This window comes from Pavona decussata, unplaced genomic scaffold (genome assembly GCF_977016875.1).
Source record: "Pavona decussata unplaced genomic scaffold, jaPavDecu1.1 SCAFFOLD_143, whole genome shotgun sequence".
NCBI lineage: Eukaryota > Metazoa > Cnidaria > Anthozoa > Scleractinia > Agariciidae > Pavona > Pavona decussata.
The window spans coordinates 1,433,322-1,452,235 of NW_028145556.1; the positions used below are offsets into that span (position 1 = coordinate 1,433,322).

The window sequence follows — 18,914 nt, forward strand, 5'->3', positions numbered from 1 at the left end:
ACCAATGAGGAGAGAGGAACAGAGTTTGGATCCCTTTCACTCAGAAGCTTTACGTGAAAATCTTTTTTACCCTATTTTGGGGGACACTTTTCTGAAAATTAGAATTTTTCACGCGTTAAAAGTAGTTGAAACCCAAATTATTATAACAGAATCAAAAAGATATACTTGAATCTCTAATAAGGAGGGCCTTCATTGTCATCTCTCCCTTGTGTTAATCTTGTGCAAGATCGCAATGTAAGAGTTTAGTTTTTACGGAGTGAAAGCTACGGAGAGGTTTATAAATTAAGAGTCAGAGTCATTTTAATTTAGTGTTCAAAACACAGAGCAAGTTCATATGTAGGAGCGGTATAGCCAATCAGTCATCTTTTGGGTTTATCCTTATGTTATTTTCTTTTTTTTTTTTTGTTTTGTTTTGGTGAAGCTTGTTTGTGAATTTTGATGAGTCAGATACGAGACTGAGAAAACTTCAAAACTTCTGTTTTATATTTACTTACTTGATATATAAATTCTATCAGCCTTTATTTGTGCTGTATGGCCAAGTGGCCAGGATTTCTGTTTTGTTGTTTTGTTTACTCTTCACAGGTTCAATTTTAAGGACAGTGCCTTCTTTTTCTACTGTGCATGTTCTGTTCATCTCAGGATGACGGTCCTAGAAAATGATTTCTCAAGGATGGATGTGCCTACTAAGAGAAAGGTTTTTTTTCGCAGTTTATTGCTATGCAGGAAAGAAAGACCTTAGCAAGTGTTATTGAAATCCCAAAACAAAATTGGGGGCTACCACACATTTTTCAGACATAATTACCACCGATTTGATTGATACGGGACCCTCGAATAAAAACTCCCGCGAGCATTTGCCGATTTGCTTCCGTCAATCATGTGCTCCTTATATGGTGTTATAGGAATGGCGCTCTTATCACAGGGAGCCCACACAAACTATGTGACCGTTTGTATTTTGAATTTCAGAACGTATGCCCAGTGACAAAAGTAGGCACTGTCCTTAAGTTTCAAGTTGGAAAAAAATCCCATACATTGTTATGAATTTAAAAGCCTTTTAGAAATATTATTCATTATCTTTGAAAAATGCATGGTTACTCCCGATTTTCTTTTTGGCTTTTGTCAATCTTGTTTCCAGAGCTCTCGTTACCCTTGACGAGGGTAACGAGGGCTCTGGGAACGAGATTGGGCTTTTGTACACTTGCTAAGATCTTTTCGGCGTGTATTTATAAACCACGTTAAAATTCCTCCTTTTACAGAAGCATGTTTAAAGCGTTTATGACCATGTGGGAAAAGCACACGAGAAAGAGAAAACTGTGTTAGCAAGGAAGTAGTAGAGTTTAAAGAAGGCACACTCGTTTCTTTCGTATGCTGTTTGCTCTGTTTTTTGAAATTTATTTTTGAATAAATATTATCACGTAACATGTACAGTGTATATATTGTATTGAGGTACGTGCCAAACCTATGACATTGGAACAAAGAAAACTAAGCGTTGAAAAGATCAAAACGAGTCATTTTGTTTGTTAATTTTTAGAGTAGAAGTTGTAATCTTATTTTTAGACACTCAACATTTCTGGCCAAAATATTGTTTGTAAATAGTGGAAGAAGGATACTTTGATAGTAATGTAAATGTACGGCTTTATAGATATACAATAAATGTGACATTCTGGAGGTAGTGTTGTTTTTATTGTTATTGTTACTATGGGTGATGAGTTTACGCTAAAAATTTTTAATCAAATGATTTTTAATCCTTTCCTTGCGAAAGTAGAAACTCATGTTATGTCATGTTCAGACTTTTGAGTCTGTGGATGAAATCCTAAAGTACGACCAGTTTGAGAGAAAGATATCAAGTGCTACCTTCCTGTGGTGCTTTTGATCTGGTGTACAAGGTGGTTTTATTTCGGCATGCGTTATGCATGCAAATTTTTTACGCCATGGTTTTTCAGCGGGTGTTTTCTTTTTTTTTTTTTTTTTTCGGTGGGGGGGGGGGGGGGGAGATGGGGGGCTATGGAAAATTTTCCCAAAAGTAGAACAGGGAATGATGGGGATTGGGGGAGGGGGCATAAAAAAGTGTCTGAAAAATGTGATGTTTTCATTTTCAGTTTAAACGTGACTTAATGGGAAAGTTGTTTTCGTATAATAAACAAATCAATGGCCATTTTCTATGGTCTATACTCTTATACACCAGAAAATGGTGAAGTAAATTGTTAAAACTCACCCATTAGGTGCACTTCTTACATCTGACATCATTGTTTTTGTCTGTACGCTTATGGACAATAGCTATAAGCCAATAAGCGCCCGGGAATTTTTACACTTATAAGAATATTGTAAAATGTCTCCTTCTGTCTTGATTAGATGTGGAGAAACGAGCAGAATTTTCTTTTATCAGTTTACTGCGATTTTGATTCAATAATTATTGCCAAAGATGTCGGTGTTGCCATTACAACAGCATTCAAGTTTGATTAACTGTGCATCATTCTTGTTTGCAGGGATTTTACTAATTAATCTTTGTATTCTGCTCCTTATCATTCTTATTTTAAGAGCCTTTCTTATGGCCTCTTTTTTAACTTGGGACGGTTTCATTTCCTTCAGTAAACTTATGTACACACAGGGGGCCACACAAACTATGTGACCGTTTGTATTTTGAATTTATAGAGGCAATGTATGGGAATATCGAAAATCCTCGTATTATCGTACTAGATTCAGTGCGATAGATATTCTCATTTAACATCAAAATAAACATATTTTTACCCTAAATGTTGTGTGTTGTTGTTCCTGAGGTTGAAAACGGCGATTTTAGCCATTTGAAGGGTTCGGCATTGAACGTTCACTCAAGCGCAATAGGAGAGAGACAAACTTGTCTCTCTTCTATTACGGTCGAGTGAACATTCAACGCCGAACCCTTCAAATGGCTAAAATCGCCGTCTTCAACCTCAGGAACGACAACACACAACATTTAAGGTAAAAATACGTTTATTTTGATGTTAAATGAGAATATCTATCGCAATCTAGTACGATAATACGAGGATTTTCGATATTCCCATACATTGCCTCTATAAATTCAAAATACAAACGTGATGTACATAAGGAGGCATTGAAGTGATTAAAGTAGCAGGCTGATTAAAGGTAGATTGTATGTCAGGTTGCTCGTCATTTGCAAGGCTTCTGTGGAATGGATAGAATGTGCTCCTCTTGGTGGCAGGATTATGCTGCCCTGAGATGTCACTCGAGAGAGAATCTTCTTTTGAGGGTTTCAGCCAGAAAGAGCTAGACATCTGCAACAGTTACATTGTTGCTAACAAAAAGAAGTTAAAAAAACAGCATCAGATATGAACTTTAGACAAATTGTGTCTTCAGTGTTTCAAGCGCCTATAATCCATCCATAACAAAAAAGTGACAACTTCAAATAAATTAGGAACATGCATGCAGTAACAAAACGGCTAGAAAAATGACTTGTGGCGGGGAAATTTTGAAGAAGCCCGGGGCTTATAAGATTGAGATTTTTCCCTTTAACATATTGAATAATGAAGAAAGAAAGCCAAAAAAAAAAAAAACATTAAAATAAAACAATGGAATAAAGAGTTATTTCCTTTAAATTTGAAAAGCACCTCATTTCCATGGTACCCATAACCAAAGAATCAGCACATCTTTAATTTGTGTATAACATTGACTAGCTTTTAACTACCCTGTTAAGCAGCATCCCTGCATATTACCGTAATGATTCGATTTAGCGCCTTTGTTCCAATAAGCTCCCCCTCTCTAATAAGCACCCCTCCTGGTTTTTGTTAATAAGCGACCCCTATTGCGTAAGCACCCTCATTCCAATCAATGCCCCTATTCTGTTTCAGTGATAGAAAACATTCACAGCTTCACAGAAAAGTAGCCTTGTCAAATAGGATTAGAACGGCTTAAGGTAGTACAAATCAAGCCATAAGCAAATCACGTGACAATGATCCCTTTGACAGAATAACCCAATCGGACGTAGAAGATGCTGCACCCAAAAGATTTGTTATTGGTGCAAACGACACTGAAGCTATCTACATTGAATACACTAATGATTTTCAAAATTCACTACCACTAAGTGAACATTCACTGTATATTTGTTACTTTTACAGTATCCGTTATTTTTCCTTTTTAAATAAATATCAACATTGGTTTCGCACATTTACTGTTTCTCAAAAAAGAAACAAGTACCCTGTCCCTTATAAGCCCCCTCCCTTGAGGTACCACAAGTAAAAAAGTCCCGGGGTATCCAATCGATGGAAACCGATGATCGGAAATTCATTTGATCAATCGATATCAATCGATAAAATTAGTTAATTGGTATCGGCCAATTAATGACCAATCGATAACCACACAAAAACCGTTCATCAATTGCTATCAATTGGCTCAGCAACCTCAAACAGACGTCACGCAAGTTACCTGTCCGAGCATCCGCCATTTTTAGGAAGCCCTAGGGACGAAATTGGTAAAACAAATTCTGACCCAGTCTTCTCAACGCAAACAATATGTTTTAAGTTGTGAACCATCATGGCCGGGCATCGTGGACAGCTCGGGTGCCTACAGTAGTAATAATAATAATAATAATAATAATAATAATAGTAATAATAATAGTCATAATAATAATAACAACTTTATTTATCCACGGAATCCTTATCACGAAAAAGTGGTCTTCGAAAGAGCCGTGCGCATTAAACCTAGTGCTAAAAAGCTAAGGCATTAAAATTAACAAACACAATTGAAAAATCCTATAATAGGTGCTAAAACTAAGTTAGAGAAAGTCCGAGCTTGTGGATCCTCTTTGGCCACTACATGCAGATATTTCACTGTTAGTGAATTTTTTTTTTCTATTAAAACCGTAACAAACAATCCGGGCAAACAAATATGAAATTAATCAAAACACATAAATTGTTATTTCGGTGTCCTGTTCTCACAATATTATTGTATAAATTTACTACCAGAATTTTTCTGTGAAGGCACCATTCAACCACTTTCCGTTCTTTGAAGTCTATAGATTGGCCCATGCATGGAACAAACTTTTAATTTGTCAAAAACAAAACGGATTCCTGTGGACAGGCCGTTAACGTTAAAGAGAAAGAAGAGAGTATTGTTCTCTTGTTAACGTTACTGCGTACAAAGTTGTATTTTTTATGCGTCGATTCCGGTTCCGTCAATCAGCAACCAATTGATACCAATCCATACCAATTTATCTATTGATTGGTATTGATAATCGATACCAATCGATAACCACACAAATCTTCGCCATCAATTGGTCATCGATTATCAATATCAATTGATTAATTGATATCGATTGGTATCAATTGATATCGATTGTCATCGATTAGATACCCTGGGATAAGCGCCCCAGGCGCTAAATTGAATCATTACAGTAAGTTATTTATGGAGTAAATCCACCCCCAACCCCTTCCCCCAGGTATATCAGTGTGGACTTGTCTAGTTAACCTTTAGCCTGATTCTCAGACAGTCATGATTGCTCGCGGTCATATGCTCTCTGAGGAAGGGAGAGAGTGTGTGGCCGTGTCGCAACCAGGACCGTCTGAGAATCAGGCTAGTAAACCCTGAGCCATGGCACAAAAGTCCATTTCATTGCCAATAAAAAACAACAGCAAAAAAAAAAAGGGCCCTGCCAAAAAAGCCCACTACAAAATATCTATTCTAAAATGCCCCCCAGGCACTAATATGACTCAATTCAAATCCAAAAACGGTCTTGGTGTTTTTAACAGCAAAAACATTATATTTGGTATCATGGTGTCATCCTTAGTTTTTGGCAGTGTTTTGTTGCCTTGAACGAAAAGTGGAAAAAAAACAACTCTAAAGGCAGCGTATGAAAGGTCTATAAGGCTGCAAAAACACTACAAAGACCTATGAAATCGCATGCTAAAAATCCAAACAAGAAAAGGTAGATACCATCCACGGTAAACAAGATTTGAATCAAAGATCTACAGGTAACCTACATGCAATTTCAAAGGGGTGGGATGGAAGGTTAAAATCTAATAACCTTAAGGAGGGAGGCTAGGGGTATGGATATTTCTGGAACAATCCCTAGTTGGTATCAGTAAAGACTGGAAGACAAGGAGTAGAGGACAGGAAGGTTTGAAGAGCTCAGCACTGTTCACATTTTTTTACTCCTGTTTTCCAACCTTTAATCTTGCCATCTTATCTTCTTTGCATGCTTGCATTTACAAAATATCACAATGTAACTTTATCCCACATCATACTTCTATATTTACATTATATTTAAATGGACTTTGCTTCCAAACTTCCACCCCACCTTTGCACCCTACCATCACCTCCAACCCTGTGAGTGTTATAATATTATAATGTCATTTACTGAAATTTCTTTTACTTGTTGCACTGAGAAACTGAGAGAACCCTGTTCTTTGAGTTGCATCAAGACATTTTTTTCTGATCAATCAAAATGGTAACTAAAAATTATATGCGAAGATTTGATTTCTATACTCTATATAGTCTCTACAAATTAGCATATTAACAATGGATCGCAAGTTCTTCAAGTAAATACCTTTGCGCGAATCGAGTCTGTTTGCACGTTTAGGGATGGTTTAAGTTTTCTTATGAAAAGCATCTCCTTAATTAGGCAATCAAATTTTGTTAATATGCTAATTTGTAGAGACTGTAGAGTATAGAAATCAAATCTTCGCATTAATTTATCCACTTTGCCTTGAGAATGGTGTCACGATGACGCCGAAACGTCGGGTATTAACTTTAATTTTCGCTTATGTTTCAAGAAATCATAACTGATCAAAAATACTATGGTTGGTTTAATTAAAAATAATTTTAAATTTGTGCTTACTTTGATGGATATGATGGTTTTAGATAAAATTGATCAAGAAGGATCTTTGAATAATTGCAATAAAAAAATTAATAATTATTTTTTATAATTTGCAATTATTGCAATAATTTCCCCCTAGTTATTGAAAAATTGTCAAAATGTTTATGACAATACAGCCACTCAGTTGTCTGTGAACAGTAACTTTTGCATAAACTTGGTCCAAAATAGTCAACCTTAAGGATTTTAGCCACATAGCTAGAGCTAATAATATCAACTGAATATAGATTTGACTATAATCATTATCAATGGTAACTTTGAGGGTATTACAGTCTCCAAGAGCATCCTGGACCCAGGGATTCCAGGATTTGACCAGTAGAGTGTTGAGGTATCTAGTGGGTATCAAACATTCCTGTTTAAATTTTTTATTGAGAGTCTGTATTACTCTCTGACTGATGAATGTGAATTGAATGTTCACTGTTGACCGAACTTGTTTGCTCATAAGTATTGTTGTTGGTGAGTTTGCACATCATTGGGCATTAAGTCACTTATATAAAAGATAAGTCACTATCCAAATAAATTTGTTGCTAAGGTGGCCTTGTAGCAAGTTTAGCTGGCATGGAAAAGAGGAGGGGAGACTTCAGTTGCAAAGGTGTCGACAGAGCTAGCCACAGAAGGAGGCTCTCTCAGACAATTCTGGTGAGCATTTGCATGAAAATTAAGGAAGAGTGGAGGGGTATCTGAGTTCACAGACATGACTGTACTCATGATCACCTAGATGTACATTAGGGGTACTAGAGTATAAAATTAATATGATTACCTGGTGCGAATGCTGCATAATTTGAAGACCTTAAAATGTACCATTTGGCTAAATTATACCAGACCCCACACATTTTTTCCTCCACATAAAAAATTATAAGGTAAAAACGATCAAAGAGATTGCAAGACAGTCATGTGCACACTTGAGTATCTTTCACTTATTATTCATCTATAATGTAGATATCATAAACTTAAGACAGAGTGGCAGATGATAGATTTGTGTTCACTGGGCAGTCACAAACAGGAACATGATCTCTTATTTTACAAGTAGTTATGAAATGAAAGTACATGATGGTTTTATACTACGTTATTACTGCAAAAATGAAATTCTGGAAATCTTAATATTCACCTAAAATTAACAAAATTCTAGCATACCTTTTTTGTTGTCAACCCTTAAAAGGTGTCCACCAAAATCTTTCTATCTGAAAAAAAAAAGAAAGAAAAAAGAAAAGAAAATTTTTAACTTCAAAGAGTCCCCACATTGCTAATTTGAAACATTATCCAAAAAAGACCCTTGCAGCAACTCCTCCCCCGCCACTTATACTGTGTACCTGTATACCCACTCCCACCCCCCCACCCCCCCAAAAAAATGTATGGGTTTTTAAACTTTCTAGCCCCAGTTATAAAGGGCAGATAACTTATCCAGTGGATGAATCCATAAGGTAGCAGATAAAACAAATCACTTGCCTGAGGAACCTTTTATCCACTGGATAAATAATTACCCAGTAGATAAAGTTATCAGCTCTTTGAAAAACCAGGGCATGCTGGTTTGGTACCACTTTGGATACAAATGACAATGATTATTTGATTTATCTTTTAGCCAGAAAATTTGAAAAATGATAACTTGTGAGAAACTATTGGCAGGAGATGAAAATAATTCACGGCAACCCACAAAGCAAGATTTTGGAACATTTTAGGGGTCACCTTAAGGATGACACCTCCTTCTGCTACTGTGGAATGTTCTGCACGAAATAGTGCCTCTTAATATATATAAAGATACTTTTGTGAGGTTTCTGACTATGCAGGAAAAGCAGATCATAGCACGGACTATTGGAATCTAAAGACTACGCATTTTTCAAAGATAGTAAGTTTCAATTTGGGTAAATGTCATACATTTTTACATCTTTAAAAGCTTTTAGAATTGTTGTTGCTTAATTATCTCTGAAATATGCAGGGTTAACGAAAATTTTCGTTTTGGATTCTAACACAGCCCTCTCCAAAGATCTGCTACACCTGAAACTCTCCTTTGTATATTAAAGCGTCACCTTTTGCCTCCCTTCCTCACTGGTCGTCCGATTTTTGCTTTCCTCGTGTTCCCTATTTTTGTTAGCTGTTCTTCAATAGCCTTCCGCATGTCAATATAATCGGGAATTTGAACGTAACGAATTTGCTTGTCCTGTGCAAACATTGTTGGAAAGTCCATAACTTCTTGTCCATTTTGTTTTGAAAACTTCACGTCAGACATGGAAATATTCATAATGCCATCGACATTATCAATCAGCCCCTGAGCTTAAGATTCGTTTCGTAGATCTAAAATGGTCCTATGACCTTGTACAGCTTGTAAAAGACAAACTAATGTTCTTTCAGAGGTCCCTCGCTCTCAACCGCTCGCCATATTGAAATTTGGTCCCCAGTCTTTCCCGCAAGTCGAAATTTTTAGCAGGAAAGGAGTATTCTTCCCCCTACGCAGATTTTGAATTACGCGTTCGTTTGATCTTCGTTGTTGAAATGTTTGAATTGCCGATAACTTACTAGGTTAATCCCTTTGGAAGCAGTAGGAATTGAAATTTTCCGGTAAGCATAAATCAAGCCAACGTGAGAGACCCCAGAACAATTTACCGTCTCTAACCCTCTAAGTCTTAATGTCCTCAAGACTAAATGTCTTTTTACAGGCACAAGGCAGAGGATCTCTTTGCTCCCTACTGAACCTCACATATGCCTTGATAGGCATTCAATTGAAAGAGTCAATAGTTACAAATGCCTGGGCGTTCAGGTTGATGAAACACTCTCGCGGGAGGCTCACATCTCCGAAGTCATCAGTAAAGTTGCTAAAGTACTTGCTGCCCTGAGGAGGGTAAGACCGATATGTCCCCAGACGGTACCCTTGTCACATTTACAAGTCATTGATTCTTCCGCATCTCGATTATGGTCGATTATTGCAGCGCTGTCTAGGGCTGTATCGGTAATGGCCTCAGCCAAAAACTAGAGAAATTACAAAACAGGCTGCACGCATAATAACAGGGTCTAGTTGGGACGCCAGATCTGCCGCGATTCTCCATGCTTTAAATGGAATAGCCTCGCTGACAGACGTGCAAAACAACTGAATCTTTAATGTTCAAAACTGTAAATACCTCGTACCCGAATACCTGTCTGATAAATTCGCTAGCGTTAATACCATTCATAGACATAATCTGCGAGGTGCACAACATAACTTGTTTATTCCGCGACCGAACACGGAGGCCCTCAAGAAAAGTTTTCGTTATAGGGGCGCAGTAACATGGAACAGTCTGTCAGCGGAGGCTAAGCAGGCCACTACTTTAAATAGTTTCTATTCCGCTATTGGGTCGCTATTGTATTTTACAATTTCTCTAACTTAGTTTTAGCACCTATTATAGGATTTTTCAATTGTGCTTTTTAATTTTAATGCCTTAGCTTTTTAGCACTAGGTTTAATGCGCACGGCTCTTTAGAAGATCGCTTTTTAGTGATAAGGATCCCGTGGATAAATAAAGTTGTTATTATTATTGTTATTATTATTATTGTTTTGGTTGATTAGTGAAAATCAATTCATAACCCCCATGAGAAAAAGTTCAACTTTTTCTGAATTTAATTTGCCTAAGAAAGTGTCAAGGTGCTGAAAAAAGCTCCAGAGGACAATGCGGAGGTCTATACCATAGACTGTTCACAGTCCCCCTATTTTTTCGTGGGATTCTCGAGACTGGTGCGCTACGATGGAGCTGCCTCCATTTTGCGCGAGAGCGATCTGGGGAGAGTGTCTAAACTACCGAGGGGAGCGGAAGCCGAGGCGGCGGGAAATTGTTTTTTCTCGCTACCCCTCCCCGTCTCAACTAACCCCCACTCCGGCTCCCCTCGGTAGTTTAGACACTCCCCAGATCACGCTCGCTTTCAGAAACCAAGATGGCGGCAACTCCAGCGAAGCGTAATCCCATGGAAAAATAGGGGGACTGTGAACAGCCTGTCTATACCATGAAGTGACGACAAAAGGTTTTGAGTTAGGTTTACGTATTTCGATTGATAAAATTTCAAGGAGCTGATTTTTCAGATCTTTGCGGATCGAATAAAATCATGTTTGACCGGATGTAAAAACATACCCCGCCACCGCGCCGGATGATGTCATAGCCCCGGACATTTACTTCTAGATCGGAAATATTTTCATCTAGTCTGGTATCATTTATGGCCAGTACATCGATGTTTTGCTCATCTAGAATAATGCGAACTTCATCTATACGTTTCAAAAGAATGGTAATTCAGACTGGCCATTTTAAATCCGCGGCAATTTGGAATGATAGTACCTCGATTGATCTGGGCACTTCTTGTAGGGGTGCAATCAGATGGCGCCCCAATGTTTATTTAATTTTGGTCCTAAACAGGGTCAGGGTTTAAAACCTCCAGCGGCACCCCCAGGGGGGTACTCGGGTATAAAAGTGACGGGGGGGTCCGACGGAGCCTAATATTTTGCACCCAAAAAAATACATGGACCTTATATTGTACACCCAAAAAAATACAAGACTGGAAATTTTAGACCCCAAAAAATACATGACTTTTATACCCTAAAAATGCAATCTTAAAAACAGTATACATACTGCCTTTCTGCCTTTCGGGTCTTGCGGGAACTTTGGCTTGAATTGCGTAAGGACTATTAGCCTGGCAGAAATTTGACCCCAAAAAAATACGCGCAGATTTTTCAGACCCAAAAAAATACACGGTTAAATCTTCAACCCAAAAAAATACAGGAGTTGAAAATTTTAGACCCAAAAAAATACGTCGGACCCCCCCCCCCCCCCCCCGTCATGTTCCGAGTATCCCCCCTGGGGCGGCACCCCTATACCTAAACACGGGTCAGGTACCCCGGGGGTGGGGGTGGGGCTAAGTTGCTAAACTTGATGAAGTCGTAATATTATTATTATTAGGATGCTGGACAAAACCCCATCCGTTCTGGTTTAAAATTTTGTTACAGTCAGTTATCTGCTTTGTAAGTGAGTCCAGTTATCGAGTCTTGGTGTTATTGCTGAGATCGTTATCGGGTGTCAGGAGAGCTTGAGGTGATCTCTGGGCATGAATTGAATAAAAATGACTTACCTTGCCTGTTTTCCTCTCTATGTTATATATAGAGAGGAAGACAGCAAACCCAAAACCCACTGAATCGCGCTGAAATGGCCAAAATACGCCACAAAAACGCTGTCAAGATATCAAGGAGACAAGGTAAGGCATTTTTTGTTCAATTCATGCTCTTTATTTTTGACTCTTAAACACGTTCGTAAATTCCCATACAAACCCTTATAATTTACGCCATTTTGTAACACTCATCGTTACACTCAAATTACAGCGTGACGTTACTAAGGTCAAACAAACGTCTCGCTCATAGAGATTGGGCTACCTATGATTTAACCGGCAAGTTTTCCCCGATTTTTGCGAATTGTAACGGCCCCGCAGAAATAAAGACATTATTTGGTTCCCTTGTAACCTCAGGACGTGTGAATACTGTGAAATGCAAAAAGGTCCGTTTCTAGCCAAAACATTTGACGAAATTAAAGGTTCCGAAAAAGCGACATGGAGGGCTATCTCTCTGATATCTGAAACATTTCGGAGGTTTTTGTTTTGCATAGTGGCTTTTTTTTACTGTTTCCCCGTGGGATATATTTCGAACCCAAAATCTTGCTAATACTTTAATGAAAACAATTTCATTTTTCGTGATGCGTTACTGCTGTTTCAACATCAGCATGGTATCTTGCATGAAGGAAGCACCAGAAATGAAAAAAAATAAATAAATAAATAAATAAATAAAATCTACAAATATAATAGTGCGCAAGAGATAGAAGTTTAGGTTGAACAAAATTCCCTTTTCGACAGTTGCTTCGAATTATTCAATTGCTAATTGCGTGATTTTTTTTGTGTGAACTGTAATTTGTGGACTTGCCTACATTCGGACGATAAACTGACTAATAAAACAGCATTTTGAAATATAATTAATAATGAAAATAAGCGAAAAAATCCGACGTTTCGTTTCAAAGTCATCATGACTTCACTTTCAAGGTTGTAAAAATGACAGTTGTGAAGCCGTAAAAGTGTCAAATGATCAGTACAGCTGTGAAATTAAGCGTTCAAGGCGCCAATAATTGACCGCGCAGAATTACGTGAAAACTTTGGCGCGGATTGAGTCCGACTGTATAAACTTCAGACATAAACTGAAAATTTCGAACGTAACAACTATTTGACAAATCTTAAAACTCTGAATGTAACCCTTTGAGACGTGGCGGGAACGCGTGTAAATAATTTTAAATTTAGCAAACAAAGTTCCGTTTAGACACTTCACTTTCAACACAGCAAACTACACTGGCGCCATACATTTAACAAAATCACAACGAAACAAAAAGAGAAGCTTACTACTAGAGTACTATCATGTCATCCAGTTTGAAGAAGACGAAACCCAAATGTCTTGAATTTCATATCTTAGCGAACGAAGTCTGGCTCGAGCTTATTTAGAGAGCTTTAGCAGGGGCGACAGCGACAGCAGCAAAAAAATCGCTTTATAGAAAAATGATTTCGCGTTTTTTCAAACGTCTTCGCAATTATTCCAACTTACTTTAAATGTCAAAATTAATGTAGGTGAAATTTCCTGGAGTTGAATTCTTGGAGACCGCACCAAAGTTTAGAGAGAGAAAGAATTTTTCGTCGTCGTGTGTTTACGTCCTCCATAAACCGTCCCATCAGGAAATGTCATGTCCTAGTCGTGCAGTGACGGCAAAGAAATGTACCAAAAAGTGTAATGTACGTGCAGAACTGTTGTTTTGGTTCCTTTGTTGACGCTCTCGTTGCCGTCGCCGTCGTCGTTGCATGTTATAGATACTAAAATTGGAAAAATTCGCATACTATATTCATAATCTCAATATTCAGACGATAAAACTGTTCGGACTGCGGTTTATTCAGAAGAGAAGTTTTCGGGCATTTTTTTTTTTTTGTCCGAAGGTTTATGATTAAAATATTTTCTCTTTTTTGAAGATATCATGCTCAAGTGTATTCCAGAGCGACCAACTGTTTTATATCTATGTACTTGCTCTGACAATTATATTTTAGAGATAAACTAACAACCGAGTTAGGAACCGAGTTGGGAACCGAGTTAGGAACTGAGTTGGGAACCGAGTTGGGAACCGAGTAAGGAGTTGGCAAGCGAGTTAAACAAACTTTGGGCGATTTGGTTATTGATTTGAGACAAGTTTTTGGCTGTTTTTTGTTGTTGTTGTTTTTCAAAGTAAATCGTGTTTGTATTAGCCTAGCATCACTTCCGATCAGCACTTTACCTCTAAACTAAGGGTTTCGCCTGGTTAGAAATAGAATGCCCTATTTTAAGTTGAACCAAGAATTTTGAAGTCAGTCAGATCAGTCAGGTTATAGTCGGGATGACCACTCATTGCTCAACAACTTTCTTGTAATAACTTTGTTTTAATCGATTTAACAATGAATCAATGAAGGAGTTTACAACGAAACTTAAACCATGTTTTTCTAAGACTAAAGTTCAAATGTGAACGAGAGGGGCACGAGAAAGAGCGGAAAAGATATTGCGAGCCCCGAAAAGAAAAGGACCGCTACGCAGCCTATGTGTAGCCTCTGTTGGCGATTTTATCCACTCCCGCTCCTCTCTCCTCTCCTTTGCTCCTTTTTGCACCCCATTAGGTTTCGCGCGCCCCACGCTGTCGCGGAAAGAAAGGTTTGCTGAATTCAAAGGAAACAAGCAAGTCATTAAGCGATTTAAGGCTATTAATATGTACTTGAAATCTGGATCGTGGCAAATCTCAGTCATCGAAATTAGTTTTAAGTCATGCAATGGTCTCAACCTCAGGTTTTCACAGGCTCATGATGTCAGGAAAGCTCGATTGGTCAAATACATAGTTGTTTATCGCCACTTATAAAAGAGCCGCTGATCAAAAGAAGTATTGACAAAACGAGCAATTCAAACGTGATTTGGATGATTTTTGGCCGAGATATTGTAGAGCGAAGGTCTTTCATTTTAGCCGTGAATAATTTATTGTATTTTATCGTGTTTTGGACCCCAAGAAAACGCAACAGCTACAAACTCTTGAGAGAGATCCTGTGGTGTGCCTTTAAAAGCTTGACTTCGATAGATTGAAAATCGCAGTGAACAAATATGAAGGCGAGATACGAGCCCGAGGCGTTCCTGGAAAGTTGGTTATGCCGTTTTCAGCCTTCAGCCATACTGTCCTGTTGGTGATGAATTATTCGAATTCGTTTTTATCTCCAAAACGTACGCTGTTAATCGGTTTCGATCTACCTGAATATTGCTGTTTCTGAACCACGATGGTGACTTTCAGGAATGAACCTGGCAAAATCAAACATGATCGCGTGGACGTGTGGCCAGCTGAGGTGAAAGACGGCAACTTAAGGAATTTACTACATAAAATAGAAGGTTTAGTGAGCTACAGGAGAACTAAAATCACAGTCTAAAAATGTACGGTGTTTACGTTCTGGTGTAGATATAATATTCATACAGTGGGATTATAGACACTTTCTACTGATGGATTCCGACCTGGCAACTGTTACAGGTACGCAAGAAGTTTTTCTCTCCCCAGATGAAAGAAAAAGCCGATCGGTACATATATATCTAATCGATATATGGGTTCCTAACTCGGTTCCTAACTCGGTTCCCAACTCGGTTCCTAACTGGGTTCCTAACTCGAAAGATGGGTATCCTCTATATTTTACAAAAAGAGAACAAAAAGACACTGAGTAAAAGAAGGAGAAATGACATAGTCTAACAATGTAATTGTATATCAAAATTATACAAAAAGAGTCTAGTCTTTTTTATAAGAACGTTGAGGCCGAGATTAGCCAAAATTTTAAGAACGAACTAAGAACATTACCCAGGCTGAGAGTCAGTTGAGAACGTTTTTATTTTGACCATTCGTTTTTTTAAAAAATGATCAGCATGATTACGCGTAAAATAAAATGTAAAACGTTAATCTATAGAGCGGTTTTCAATTGAGTGTCGAAAGTAATTGCGCGTTGGCTTTGGTTTTGCATTACTAAGCTCTGTAATTGGTTGACAAAACTTGCGCCACTTTTTCAACCAATGAGAAGTAAAACCAAAACCAATCGTGCCTCGCTCGCACGCACGCGTTTTCCCGCGCTTGGTGTCGGTTACATGCATTTTCTTTGAATTTTGATTGGTTCATTGCACTGCTTGCGTCTGTTGTGGTTGGCCAGAATGATTACTTTTGTTATGACTTTACGACACTCGATTGAAAACCGTTCTATAGTCCAATTTAGAGTAACTGGCTAGTCGCGCAAGTACGGTTACAGGTAACTTGATACCACATTGCAGTAATAATACTCTCTGATAGATTCCTGGGACGAGTTACATAAAACTTAACGGCGGGCATAAATGCTATCGTCAGACGTTAACATACTGAATGTGACTGGGATTAAGGTCTGGCGTTAGCAGTTACACCCGACGTTAAATTTTATGCAACTCATCCCTGGTCTCACGTGCGTATTAATTTATGGAAATACAAAAAACAGTAACAAGTAGCTTAAGAACATCTTAAAAACGTTTTCAAAAAAAAAAAAAAGAAGAGAGTCTATCTGTCTGTTGGCGCCCAGCGTAACCAACAAAGCGTTCGACTTGGCTGATATGTTGTTCATGTCAAAGTAGGAAGCTGTTTAAAAGTAAGAACAAACTAAAATTGAGAAAATGGAACGAAAAATTCGAGGCCAAATATTTGGAACCACAGAACACGAGAACCGCACTCACTATTAAAAGGGCCGTTTACACGACAGGTAAAAAAATGGTACGTACCTGAATGAATGAATGAATGAATGAATGAATGAATGAATGAATGAATGAATGAATGACTTTATTTCCCATTTTGAAATAATACAGCAAGTATATTATGTTGTTACAATCTACACTTGGGAGGAAGACTAAGGAGACTCTCGCGAGCTTTTACAAAGTAGTCTCCCTTACGAAAAAAAAAAAAAATAAATAAACTCTATCTAAATTTATCAAATGGTATCAGAGACTGGAATTATATACAAAAATTATTAACCAGTGCAAATAAAGTTATGCTAAGCTAACTATCAATTTCAAAAATAAGATCTATGTCAGTATCGCTTTTGCAATATACCTGTTGAAAAGTATTACGGTACCTATAATTTTTTTAAAGAAATAGTTATTACACCCGTGCTGTTTTGGGTCCATATGCGTCTATGAACCAAAAAAAGCACGGGTATTTCTTCACTTCCTTTTTCGCTCGAAATCGAGGCTAGGTTTGGCGGGAATATGCGGAAAAGTTCAAGAGAAATTTAATTTTCTTTTTATTGAATCGCCATACTATCACTGGACTTCGCGATTTTGCAATATCTTATCGGCAAAATTTGCACTCTACCAGAAATAATTGAACTTGGGCAAAAAAACTGTGTAATTCTGTATTCTGTAACTTGAATATGGTAATTTGCACTTGATTTTGGGTGCTCGGTAGGTTTTTATGTCAACTAGCTACAATTTAAAGGACCTAATCAAAGTAGAGCATGTCTTTGTGTAAATTCCCATTAAGGAAGTATAAATAAACATTTTAATAAGGTAACGAACCGAGTGAAATAATAACTCAGACTTACTAACTGACCGCGAGAGCCGTAATTTATTCAAAAGACTGCAGTTTTAGCGACGGAGATATTGCGAACTGTAAATAATGTGAGCCAAGCATTTTAATACCCCTTGAGAAATATTTTGTTTTCATGCGATTAAAGTGATCTCAGAAATCGTCATGCGGAAGCTATTTCTCCGGCCACAGGAACGCTGAAAACCGCAGCATTTCTTCCCAGATACTTGCGCCTTTGGTGCTCGTCACACGCCTAACAGTGTGAAAAAAAAAAACGTTAGGTGCTATTGTGGGGATGTTCGCCCACGAGCAATTAACGCCCGGCGCCGCCCCTGTGTATGTAAAGTTTTCCTCAAACCAGAACCGCTTTTGATTGTGTTAAAGTCAAGCCTCAATTCTTTGAATTGATTAGACTATTCTCCACACGGATACGTTTTGAGACGAGATTTTACTTGTCTAAACTCAAGGCAGACATGCTTGTGATATCTATTTTTTACCAGTTCAATAAGCTAGTTTTTATTTCTCAGTTCAGTGGGAGTCGTTTTTCGTGCATGGGTCCACGCACACGATGGTCAATTTAAAACTTCAATTTTTTCCAAATTGATTTCATTTTGAGCAGGTGGCAATCCCTAACTGTGGAGCTAGAAAATGCGCATGGAATTAGGCGGAACTCTGCAAGGATAAAGGATGAAAAACAGGACAAAACAGCTTTCAGTATTGCGTTATTGATGGTTCTTAGTCTGTTCTGAGTGCCTTTTTTTGCCGACCTGCGTAGAGTGTTTGTGATTCGCTGACTGTCGTTGTCAGCTGTAGGGTTATTCTACTAGCAAACGCAATTCGTTTGATTTTCCCATGCCTATTTGACGCTCACAAAACACCCTTGGGGAGATTTTCCGGCGAAAACAAAGCATTTTAAGCCGCTCTCGAACACTTCAGCCAGCCTTTAATGATGGTTTCTATTGCAAACATCCAGCCCGGCGTGGATTGCACGCTTCGAATTTAATGGTATAGCAGATTAAAAGGTAAAATCTTGCCGATTCATGAAATTACTAACAAGGAAAATCAGCCAAATTGTTCAAATCGATCAAATGAGAAAGGTAAGCACTTAACTGATAAAACATATTACTCAAATATTAGTCTCTAAATTTGTCTCTCTACCTGTTCGATGTTAGTTTTCATTATGTAAACGTAACAAGCTTTACCAATATGGAAACATCATGAAATTTCGCGTTTTAGCTGATTCACTGCTTCTTCCCAAGACGGCTTGCATTTGACTATTTCACTGACTTGTCATTAGATTACGATTTAAAAAACTTTAAACGTCAATGCGTAGCTAAATGTAAAAGAAACTAAAAAAAATCTAAAGCATTTTTTTTTTCTTTTCTTGTCTTCGAGAGCCACCACAAAAACTATAGATGCCGTCTATCGAAGTTAGTGTTT

At 37.9% G+C, this 18,914-nt stretch overlaps 1 long non-coding RNA gene across 5 annotated transcripts; it reads right to left on the reverse strand.

The window, feature by feature from the left end:
- Positions 1–422: 422 nt before the first annotated feature.
- LOC146466522 (uncharacterized) lies at positions 423–9,262 on the reverse strand. Of its 5 annotated transcripts, XR_014867961.1 has the most exons (6): positions 8,887–9,262; positions 7,997–8,043; positions 4,417–4,554; positions 3,069–3,289; positions 1,196–2,590; positions 423–1,121 (listed from the first exon to the last, which is right to left on the reverse strand). It is a non-coding gene; the product is annotated as an uncharacterized LOC146466522 (long non-coding RNA). The 5 variants fall into 5 exon arrangements; XR_014867960.1 differs by lacking the exon at positions 4,417–4,554 and having other exon boundaries at positions 8,887–9,260; XR_014867962.1 differs by lacking the exon at positions 4,417–4,554 and having other exon boundaries at positions 8,855–9,260.
- Positions 9,263–18,914: the final 9,652 nt, after the last annotated feature.